This window comes from Scyliorhinus torazame, chromosome 5, assembly GCF_047496885.1.
Source record: "Scyliorhinus torazame isolate Kashiwa2021f chromosome 5, sScyTor2.1, whole genome shotgun sequence".
In the NCBI taxonomy this organism is placed as follows: domain Eukaryota; kingdom Metazoa; phylum Chordata; class Chondrichthyes; order Carcharhiniformes; family Scyliorhinidae; genus Scyliorhinus; species Scyliorhinus torazame.
The window spans coordinates 157008358-157019522 of NC_092711.1; the positions used below are offsets into that span (position 1 = coordinate 157008358).

The 11165-nt window shown below is 43.9% G+C and overlaps 6 non-coding genes across 6 annotated transcripts; 4 read left to right on the forward strand and 2 right to left on the reverse strand.

Annotated features, from left to right (window-relative positions):
- Positions 1-1112: 1112 nt before the first annotated feature.
- Positions 1113-1184, reverse strand: trnae-uuc (transfer RNA glutamic acid (anticodon UUC)). The gene has a single exon. It is a non-coding gene; the product is annotated as a tRNA-Glu (tRNA).
- A 1225-nt stretch (positions 1185-2409) lies between these two features.
- Positions 2410-2481, reverse strand: trnae-uuc (transfer RNA glutamic acid (anticodon UUC)). Its single transcript has one exon. It is a non-coding gene; the product is annotated as a tRNA-Glu (tRNA).
- A 1706-nt stretch (positions 2482-4187) lies between these two features.
- On the forward strand, positions 4188-4259 carry trnae-uuc (transfer RNA glutamic acid (anticodon UUC)). Its single transcript has one exon. It is a non-coding gene; the product is annotated as a tRNA-Glu (tRNA).
- Positions 4260-5444: 1185 nt separating this feature from the next.
- On the forward strand, positions 5445-5516 carry trnae-uuc (transfer RNA glutamic acid (anticodon UUC)). The gene has a single exon. It is a non-coding gene; the product is annotated as a tRNA-Glu (tRNA).
- Positions 5517-6711: 1195 nt separating this feature from the next.
- trnae-cuc (transfer RNA glutamic acid (anticodon CUC)) lies at positions 6712-6783 on the forward strand. The gene has a single exon. It is a non-coding gene; the product is annotated as a tRNA-Glu (tRNA).
- Positions 6784-7971: 1188 nt separating this feature from the next.
- Positions 7972-8043, forward strand: trnae-uuc (transfer RNA glutamic acid (anticodon UUC)). Its single transcript has one exon. It is a non-coding gene; the product is annotated as a tRNA-Glu (tRNA).
- Positions 8044-11165: the final 3122 nt, after the last annotated feature.

Consider the following 11165-nt stretch of genomic DNA (forward strand, 5'->3'; position numbering starts at 1 on the left):
AGTTGTAGGAAGTAGCTTAGAAGTAGAATTAACGTATAAGTATTTACTGTATATAATAAATGTGCGTTGATTTAACTCTTACTAAGCGGTGTGTTGGATTATTGATCATTACTCAGACTTGAACCACGTGGCGGTATGAGAAAAATACCTGGTGACTCAAGAGCAAAGGTGATAGAACAAGAGCAATTAAACTAAGGCTAAAACGAGCAACATTTGTCCTCTGCTCGCTTTTAAAGGCTTCCCAATCCTCTGGCTTCCCACTAATCCTCGCCACTTTGTAAACGTTTTCTTTAGTTTTTATGCTGTCCTTGACATCCTTCATCAGCCATGGATGCCTTGTCCTCCCCTTAGCATATATTCTGCTCCTTGGGATGAATTTCTGTTGTGCCTGCCTAATAACCCCCCAAAGCCCCTGCCATTGCTGTTCCACTATCTTCCCTGCTAGGTTCCTTTTCCAATCAACTCCGGCTAGCTCCTCTCTCATGTCTTTGTAGTTACCTTTATTTCATTGTAATAAAATACGGTGAATGGCCTCCTGCACTGGAGGGATGTGAGAATCCCAAAATTATTGCACAGTACTTGGAAAACAGTGGCAGGATTGGGCAGAGTCAGCATGGATTTATGAAAGGGAAAATCATGCTTGACAAATCGACTGGAATTCAGCAAAATGAGGGAGATGTTGACGCGGATCTGGGTTCGATTCCCGGGCAGAGCATGATGCTTTATTGTTGTCCAGCAAACCGTTCAACGAAGCTGAATCGCAGTTTCACAGAAAAGAGCTGTGCCAGAATCAGTTAAGTGAGATTTGTTGTTTCACATCAGAGCTTAAAAAGTCCAAGTGCAGCAGGTCGAGAACAAGTACAGATGCTGGAAGAGACGGAGAGATGCTGACGTCAACCAAAATTTGGGTGGTAATGGGCCAGATGTTATTGCTCACCAGATTCAAGTATCTCCCAGATCTGGGTGCAAATCTCGGGCGTGGCATCAGGAAAATTTCTCACTCAAATTATTGACTAAGTTTTAATGCAGTCCCCGCGTTCTGCTGGCACAGATTTCTGTGAAACTGTGATTCAGCTTAATTGAACATTTCGCTGGACAACAATAATTCATCATTCCCTGACCGGGAATCAAACCCGGGCCGCGGCGGTGAAAGCGCCGAATCCTGACCACTAGACCACCAGGGAAACTAACAACAAAAGTTGTAACCCGGGTTGACAGTATATCACTCACCTTTTATTTTGATTTCCGAGTTTTCATTAGAAGTATACAAAATTACATGTTTAAAATGAACACAAGTGATATCTTCAGCCAATCACAACACCGATTGTTGTTCGCTGTAACATGAAATCGACAGTGAGGTGAAATAGTCCCAAAAGCTGCTCATGTGTAACTTCCAATTTCCTAAACCCACCAACCTTATCACTGTGGCTTCTGTGAAACTGACAACACGTCATCCGGCGTACATTCATTCGTCATTTCAAATAACTCATTTTAATTTTTGAAAACATCCTTTTCGCAATTAAGTTTTGAACAAAATTAGAATAGTTTCCAATTTTTGTTGATCTTTTTCTGAACTGAAACTATCACACGTTTGCGGAACAAACACAAACTCTCCTGTTTCAGACTGGGCAGGAATATTAAAAAGTACTCATCTGTAACTATGAGGCAAAGCTTCCTGGTTCCGATTTGTTGTTAAACATTAACACAACACGTCATCCCACAGCCTTGTGACATTTACACTTTCACAAGTTTGGAATGTGTTTCTTTGTTCCCCGGCTCCACAGTGGGTGAGAGAGGGACAAGCAGCAGGATTTTACCCTAATTCTCCATTCACACGCTGCCAGCAGAACGCGGGGACTGCAGCTTCAATCAGCGGCTAACTGCCCATCCCGGGGACACTGTAACCAGGAGCAAAGCTCCCAATACACTGAGCACAGGCTCAGAAACATGCAGGTAGATTATACCCCGCTCACTTAACCTCCGAGCAGCATTTACACAATCCCTCAGTGAGTATAATTTCCTTTGAGCTTCTTCTGTTGTATTCAGCTCCTGTGACCTCAATGGACTGAATAATTTGAGTTCGAAGTTTTCTTGTCATCATGCCAGAGATTCGGACCCTGACCGGGAGAGAGGGGGGAGGGGCGGGGCGATTATTGTGTCTGTGTGAGCATCAAAATCTGGCCCAATACCACTCAAATTTTCGCTTGTTTCATAATCTCTCTCACTTTGCAGCCAATCACTGACCGTTTCTTCCTGCCTCTGTACTTGTTCTCCACCTGCTGCACTTGTGACTTTTTCAGCTCTGATGTGAAACAACAAATGTCACTGAACTGATTCTGGCACAGCTCTTTTCTGTGAAACTGCGATTCAGCTTCGTTGAACATTTCGCTGGACAACAATAATTCATCATTCCCTGACCGGGAATCAAACCCGGTCCGCGGCGGTGAAAGCGCCGAATCCTAACCACTAGACCACCAGGGAAACCGACAAACAAAAAACTTCAAATTTTGATCAAAACTTAATTGCGACAAAAACTGTTTTTAACAATTGAAATGAGTTATTTCTATTTACTGATGAATGTCCGCCGGATGTTGCGTTGTAAGTTTCACAGGAGCCACAGTGATCAAGTTGGTGGGTTTTGGAAATTGGAAGTTACACATGAGCAGCTTGTTGGGCTATTTCACCTCACTGTCGATTTCATGTTTCAGCGACAGCAATTGGTGTTGTGATTAGCTTAAGATGTCACTTCTGTTCATTCTAAACATGTAATTTTGTATATTTCTAATTAAAACTGGGAAATAAGAATGAAAGGCGAATGCTATACTGTCAGACGGGTTAAAACCCTGTTTATCAGTTTCCCTGGTGGTCTAGTGGTTAGGATTCGGCGCTCTCACCCGGGTTCAATTCCCAGTCAGGGAATGATGATTTATTGTTGTCCACCAAACCGTTCAACGAAGCTGAATCGCAGTTTCACAGAAAAGAGTCAGAATCAGTTCAGTGATATTTGTCGTTTCACATCAGCGCTGAAAAAGTCACAAGTGCATCAGGTCGAGAACAAACACAGAAGCAGGAAGAAACGGTCAGTGATTGGCAATGCAAGTGAGAGAGATGTTGACGCAAGCGCAAATCTGCGTGGTATTGGGCCAGATGTTATTGCTCTCACAGACAGAACTATCTCCCCGATCTCGGTGCAAATCTCCAACGTGATGACAAGAAACCTTTTAACTGAAATTATTCAGTCCATTGAGGTCACAGGATCTGAATACACCTAAAGAAGCTCAAAGGATGTTCCACTGACTGAGGGATTGTGTAAATGCTGCTCGGGGGTTCAGTGAGAGGGGTATAATCTACCTGCATGTTTCTGAGCCTGTGCTCGGTGTATTGGGAGCTTTGCTCCTGGTTGGAGTGTCCCCGGGATGGGCAGTAACCCGCTGATTGAAGCTGCAGTCCCCGAGTTCGGGTAAAATCCTGCTGCTTGTCCCTCTCTCACCCACTGTGGAGCCAGGCAAGAAATAATCTCATTCAAAACTTGTGCAAGTGTAAATGGCACAAGGCTGTGAGATGACGTGTTGTGTTAATGTTTAACAACATATCGGAACCAGGAAGCTTTCCTCATAATTACAGATGAGTAAGTTTTAATATTCCTGCCCAGTGTGAAACAGGAGAGTTTGTGTTTGTTCCGCAAACATGTGATAGTTTCAGTTCAGAATAAGAACATCAAAAATTGGAAGTTGTATTGTTTATGCCCAGTCTGAAACAGGGGAGTTTGTTTATGTTCAGCAAACGTGATAGTTTCACTTCAGAAAAAGATCAACATAAACTGGAAACTTCAAATTTTGATCAAAACTTAATTGCGACAAAAAATGTTTTTAACAATTGAAATGAGTTATTTCTATTTACTGATGAATGTCTGCGGGATGTTGTGTTGTAAGTTTCACAGGAGCCACAGTGATCAAGTTGGTGGGATTTGGAAATTGGAAGTTACACATGAGCAACTTGTTGTGCTATTTCACCTCACTGTCGATTTCATGTTACAGCGAACAACAATCGGTGTTGTGATTGGCTGAAGATGTCACTTGTGTTCATTTTAAACATGTAATTTTGTATACTTCTAATGAAAACTCGGAAATCAAAATAAAAGGTGAGTGATATACTGTCAACCCGGGTTACAACTTTTATCGTTAGTTTCCCTGGTGGTCTAGTGGTTAGGATTCGGCGCTTTCACCGCCGCGGCCCGGGTTCGATTCCCGGTCAGGGAATGATGAATTATTGTTGCCCAGCAAAACTCTCGCAGTTTCACAGAAAAGAGCTGTGCCAGAATCAGTTCAGTGACATTTGTTGTTTCACATCAGAGCTGAAAAAGTCACAAGTGCAGCAGGTGGAGAACAAAGACAGGGGCAGGAAGAAACGGACAGTGATTGGCTGCAAAGTGAGAGAGATTATGAAGCAAGCGAAAATTTGAGTGGTATTGGGCCAGATTTTGATACAGACACAGTAATCGCCCCCCCCCCCCCTTCCCCAACCCCAATCAGGGTCCGATTCTCGGGCGTGATGACAAGAAAACTTCGAACTCAAATTATTCAGTCCATTGAGGTCACAGGAGCTGAATACAACAGAAGAAGCTCAAAGGAAATGATACTCACTGAGGGATTGTGTAAATGCTGCTCGGAGGTTAAGTGAGCGGGATATAATCTACCTGCATGTTTCTGAGCCTGTGCTCGGTGTATTGGGAGCTTTGCTCCTGGTTGGAGTGTCCCCGGGATGGGCAGTAACCCGCTGATTGAAGCTGCAGTCCCCGCGTTCGGGTAAAATCCTGCTGCTTGTCCCTCTCTCACCCACTGTGGAGCCAGGCAAGAAATAATCTCATTCAAAACATGTGGAAGTGTAAATGTCACATGGCTGTGAGATGACGTGTTGTGTTAATGTTTAACAACATATCGGAACCAGGAAACTTTCCTCATAGTTACAGATGAGTACTTTTTAATATTCCTGCCCAGTGTGAAACAGGAGAGTTTGTGTTTGTTCCGCAAACGTGTGATAGTTTCAGTTCAGAATAAGAACATCAAAAATTGGAAACTATTCTAATTTTGATCAAAACTTAATTGCGAAAAGGATTAACTATGTTTTCAAAAAGTAAAATGAGTTATTTGAAATGACGAATGAATGTCCGCCGGATGACGTGTTGTCAGTTTCACAGGAGCCACAGTGATAAGGTTGGTGGGTTTAGGAAATTGGAAGTTACACATGAGCAGCGTTTGGGACTATTTCACCTCACTGTCGATTTCATGTTACAGCGAACAACAATTAGTGTTGTGATTGCCTGAAGATGTCACTTGTGTTCATTTTAAACATGTAATTTTGTATACTTCTAATGAAAACTCAGAAATCAAAATAAAAGGTGAGTGATATACTGTCAACCCGGGTTACAACTTTTATCGTTAGTTTCCCTGGTGGTCTAGTGGTTAGGATTCGGCGCTTTCACCGCCGCGGCCCAGGTTCGATTCCCGGTCAGGGAATGATGAATTATTGTTGCCCAGTAAAACTCTCGCAGTTTCACAGAAAAGAGCTGTGCCAGAATCAGTTCAGTGACATTTGTTGTTTCACATCAGAGCTGAAAAAGTCACAAGTGCAGCAGGTCGAGAACAAAGACAGGGGCAGGAAGAAACGGACAGTGATTGGCTGCAAAATGAGAGAGATTATGAAGCAAGCAAAAATTTGAGTGGTATTGGGCCAGATTTTGATGCTCACACAGACACAGTAATCGATCCCCCCCCCCCCCCCCCACGCCCGATCAGGGTCCGAATCTCGGGCGTGATGACAAGAGAACTTCGAACTCAAATTATTCAGTCCATTGAAGTCACAGGAGCTGAATACAACAGAAGAAGCTCAAAGGAAATGATACTCACTGAGGGATTGTGTAAATGCTGCTCGGAGGTTAAGTGAGCGGGGTATAATCTGCCTGCATGTTTCTGAGCCTGTGCTCGGTGTATTGGGAGCTTTGCTCCTGGTTGGAGTGTCCCCGGGATGGGCAGTTAGCCGCTGATTGAAGCTGCAGTCCCCGCGTTCTGCTGGCTGCGGGTGAATGGAGAATTAGGATAAAATCCTGCTGCTTGTCCCTCTCTCACCCACTGTGGAGCCGGGGAAGAGAGAAACACATTCCAAACTTGTGAAAGTGTAAATGTCACAAGACTGTGAGATGTTGTGTTAATGTTTAACAGCAGATCGGAACGAGGAAGCTTTGCCTCATAATTACAGATGAGTAAGTTGTATTGTTTATGCCCAGTCTGAAACAGAGGAGTTAGTTTATGTTCAGCAAACGTGATAGTTTCACTTCAGAAAAAGATCAACATAAGCTGGAAACTTCAAATTTTGATCAAAACTTAATTGCGACAAAAAATGTTTTTAACAATTGAAATGAGTTATTTCTATTTACTGATGAATGTCTGCCGGATGTTGTGTTGTAAGTTTCACAGGAGCCAGAGTGATCAAGTTGGTGGGTTTAGGAAATTGGAAGTTACACATGAGCAGCTTGTTGGGCTATTTCACCTCACTGTCGATTTCATGTTCCAGCGAACAACAATCGGTGTTGTGATTAGCTTAAGATGTCACTTCTGTTCATTCTAAACATGTAATTTTCTAATTAAAACTGGGAAATAAGAATAAAAGGCGAATGATATACTGTCAGACGGGTTAAAACCCTGTTTGTCAGTTTCCCTGGTGGTCTAGTGGTTAGGATTCGGTGCTCTCACCGCCGCGACCCGGGTTCAATTCCCGGTCAGGGAATGATGCTTTATTGTTGTCCACCAAACCGTTCAACGAAGCTGAATCGCAGTTTCACAGAAAAGAGCTGTGCCAGGATCAGTTCAGTGACATTTGTCGTTTCACATCAGAGCTGAAAAAGTCACAAGTGCATCAGGTCGAGAACAAATACAGAGGCAGGAAGAAACGGTCAGTGATTGGCTGCAATGCAAGTGAGAGAGACGTTGACGCAAGCGCAAATCTGCGTGGTATTGGGCCAGATGTTATTGCTCTCACAGACAGAAATATCTCCCCGATCTCGGTGCAAATCTCCAACGTGATGACAAGAAAACTTCTAACTGAAATTATCCAGTCCATTGAGGTCACAGGATCTGAATACACCAAAAGAAGCTCAAAGGATGTTCCACTGACTGAGGAATTGTGTAACTGCTGCTCGGAGGTTCAGTGAGCGGGGTATAATCTACCTGCATGCTTCTGAGCCTGTGCTCGGTGTATTGGGAGCTTTGCTCCTGGTTGGAGTGTCCCCGGGATGGGCAGTAACCCGCTGATTGAAGCTGCAGTCCCTGCGTTCGGGTAAAATCCTGCTGCTTGTCCCTCTCTCACCCACTGTGGAGCCAGGCAAGAAGTAATCTCATTCAAAACTTGTGGAAGTGTAAATGTCACATGGCTGTGAGATGACGTGTTGTGTTAATGTTTAACAACATATCGGAACCAGGAAACTTTCCTCATAGTTACAGATGAGTACTTTTTAATATTCCTGCCCAGTGTGAAACAGGAGAGTTTGTGTTTGTTCCGCAAACGTGTGATAGTTTCAGTTCAGAATAAGAACATCAAAAATTGGAAACTATTCTAATTTTGATCAAAACTTAATTGCGAAAAGGATTAACTATGTTTTCAAAAAGTAAAATGAGTTATTTGAAATGACGAATGAATGTCCGCCGGATGACGTGTTGTCAGTTTCACAGGAGCCACAGTGATAAGGTTGGTGGGTTTAGGAAATTGGAAGTTACACATGAGCAGCTTTTGGGACTATTTCACCTCACTGTCGATTTCATGTTACAGCGAACAACAATCGGTGTTGTGATTGGCTGAAGATGTCACTTGTGTTCATTTTAAACATGTAATTTTGTATACTTCTAATGAAAACTCAGAAATCAAAATAAAAGGTGAGTGATATACTGTCAACCCGGGTTACAACTTTTATCGTTCGTTTCCCTGGTGGTCTAGTGGTTAGGATTCGGCGCTTTCACCGTCGCGGCCCAGGTTCGATTCCCGGTCAGGGAATTATGAATTCTTGTTGCCCAGCTGAATCGCAGTTTCACAGAAAAGAGCTGTGCCAGGATCAGTTAAGTGATATTTGTCGTTTCACATCAGAGCTGAAAAAGTCACAAGTGCATCAGGTCGAGAACAAATACAGAGGCAGGAAGAAACGGTCAGTGATTGGCTGCAATGCAAGTGAGAGAGACGTTGACGCAAGCGCAAATCTGCGTGGTATTGGGCCAGATGTTATTGCTCTCACAGACAGAAATATCTCCCCGATCTCGGTGCAAATCTCCAACGTGATGACAAGAAAACATCTAACTGAAATTATTCAGTCCATTGAGGTCACAGGATCTGAATACACTTAAAGAAGCTCAAAGGAAATGGGGGGAGCAGATACGTGGAGATTTAGCCGGCCAGCAGCGAGGGAGTTCTCGTACTCCTCCCACGTCCACAAGGTGTACTCACGAATTGACTACTTGTCAACTACTCGACAGACTTGTGAGTCTGGACCTGCTGGCCGGAATGGTGGGGGCAGAATATTCGGCAATTGCCAGATCGGACCATGCTCCGCACTGGGTAGACCAGCAGTTTTGTAAGGACAGCTTTCAGCACCCACCATGGAGGCTGGAAGTTGGACTATTTGCGGACGAGGCGGTGTATGAGAAGCATACACCGCCTATATGTGGAACATAGAGTCTTGTTATATGCAGATGATCTGCTGTTATATGTATCCGACCCAATGGTGGGAATAGACGGTATTATGGCAACTCTGAGAGAATTTAGCCGGTTCTTCGAATACAAATTGAACATGGCTAAGAGCGAGTTGTTTGTAATTCAGGCGAGGGGGCAGGAGAGTAGGCTGAAGGGGTTGCCGTTCAGGCTGGTGGGGGAGAGTTTCCAATATTTGGGGATTCAGATGGCACGGGACTGGGGCAAGTTGCACAAGCTCAACCTGTCCCAACTGATGGAACGAGTGAGGGAGGAGGTCCGGAGGTGGGATGCGCTCCCACTGTCATTGGCGGGGAGGGTGCAGACTGTTAAGATGACGATTCTCCCGCGGTTCTTGGCTGATCTTTTGTGGACTCAGCTCCACTTTCCGGCCCGAACACCATAACCCTTAATCCCTTTATTCTTCAAAAAACTATCTATCTTTATCTTAAAAACATTTACTGAAGGAGCCTCTACTGCTTCACTGGGCAAGGAATTCCATAGATTTACAACCCTTTGGGTGAAGAAGTTCCTCCTAAACCCAGTCCTAAATCTACTTCCCCTTATTTTGAGGCTATGCCCCCTAGTTCTGCTTTCACCCGCCAGTGGAAACAACCTGCCTGCATCTATCCTATCTATTCCCTTCATAATTTTATATGTTTCTATAAGATTCCCCCCTCATCCTTCTAAATTCCAACGAGTACAGTCCCAATCTACTCAACCTCTCCTCGTAATCCAACCCCTTCAGCTCTGAGATTAATCGAGTGAATCTCCTCTGCACACCCTCCAGTGCCAGTACGTCCTTTCTCAAGTAAGGAGACCAAAACTGAACACAGGATACTACCGACCATGCGTAGAGGTAGGTACTAGAAAGGGTTAATGAGCTACAATTCTCTGGAGCTCGGTGCACAACACAACATGAAGAAAGAGGATAGACTTCAGTCAACAGAACAAGAGACAGCTCCACAGTCACCTGGAAGCTGAGAGCTGGTGATCCAGAGTGAACGGACTGATCCACTGCCTGTTAATTATTGTGATTTTGTACTTATTACAATTAACTTAATAAATTCTACGACAACATTCTTGTACCCGGAATGGTCTGTAACTAGTCAGGAGCTGCAGGTAACTTTCACAACACATTCTAACGTGTGATTGATTTGAATATTACAATTCAGATTGAAGCCAAACCCGGATCTTACAATAGGGTCAAATTTCACATTCTGTTTGGGTATCCTGCACCAACAGTGATGGCTTTTGTAAACTCCTTTTACAGGTTATTAGAAGGGGAGGAGTTACAGAATGAAATTTCACTCCAAACACCACATCAAGATGTGACAGAGTCACTCGATTCATGGGAGCTGAATATCACGACCTTTGAATTTAGAATGAGAAATGTTCGTCTGTTCTTCTGCTGAAAGAGATTTTTAAACATCACTCAGTGTACAGACACTGAGCCAGGCTCATCCGAGTGAGGCATCACTAAAAAAATCCATTTTATATCTTGCAGCTCACCCAAAGATGGAAATTTCAGCGCACATTTCTCCATCTTGTATTTTTTAATGTTTTGTTTGCCCGTTAAATATCCTCGACCTCTGGATGTTTCATTACAGAACTCAGCTCGAAGACATCAAGACTTGTATCCGGCCTTGTCTGTGTGCCCCATTCGTCAATTCAACTTTGCAGCAGCTCAGTCCCAGCTTTGGAAACATCTTCATCTTTCTGTGAGGCCCCGGCCCCATTGACTGTGACAGGGGGATCCCACTGTCTCCGTGAGATTGTTGATGTAAAGTCACGTCAGACCCACACTGCCCGATTTCCAATCCAATTTATTTAAAGGTCCCAGAAGTCTGACTCCAACCTTAAATGTTGTTCTGATCCTGTCAGTAACATTGTTTTGGAACTCACTAGTACCACCACATAGGCAGTCATCAACATGCATCATAAAGATGCCCGAGAGTTTCCTGCCATGATACCAATAAAGCACGGCAGCTTCTGCCTTCAGGTAGAGACAACCAGACTTGAACAAAACTGATCTAACTGAGAAGTGCCATACACTCTGAAACATTGAACAAAACATCGTTCAAAACATAAGACAAACTTATTGAACTTCCAAAGTCTTCCATCTACATCTGGCACCGTAGGAGGTTGTAGAAACACTGCCCTCTGGAGGTGATCCCCCAGCGCAAATGCAGCTTTTATGTTTCTTGACTGAAAGTTCCGGGAAAATGTCACGAAAAGGGCCAAAGAAATTTCAGAATGACCTTTCCCACTGTGGGTGAGTCCACTCTGACCTCTTTATCTCCCAAAGCTTCTTCAAATCCCTGAGCCATTAACCGCACCTTGGGCCTTATAAACGCCATCCGGTTGGACCTTTTCTGTGCAGATCCATTGATGTGATGATGCTGGCTGACCCCGATCTGGGACCTCTGAACACA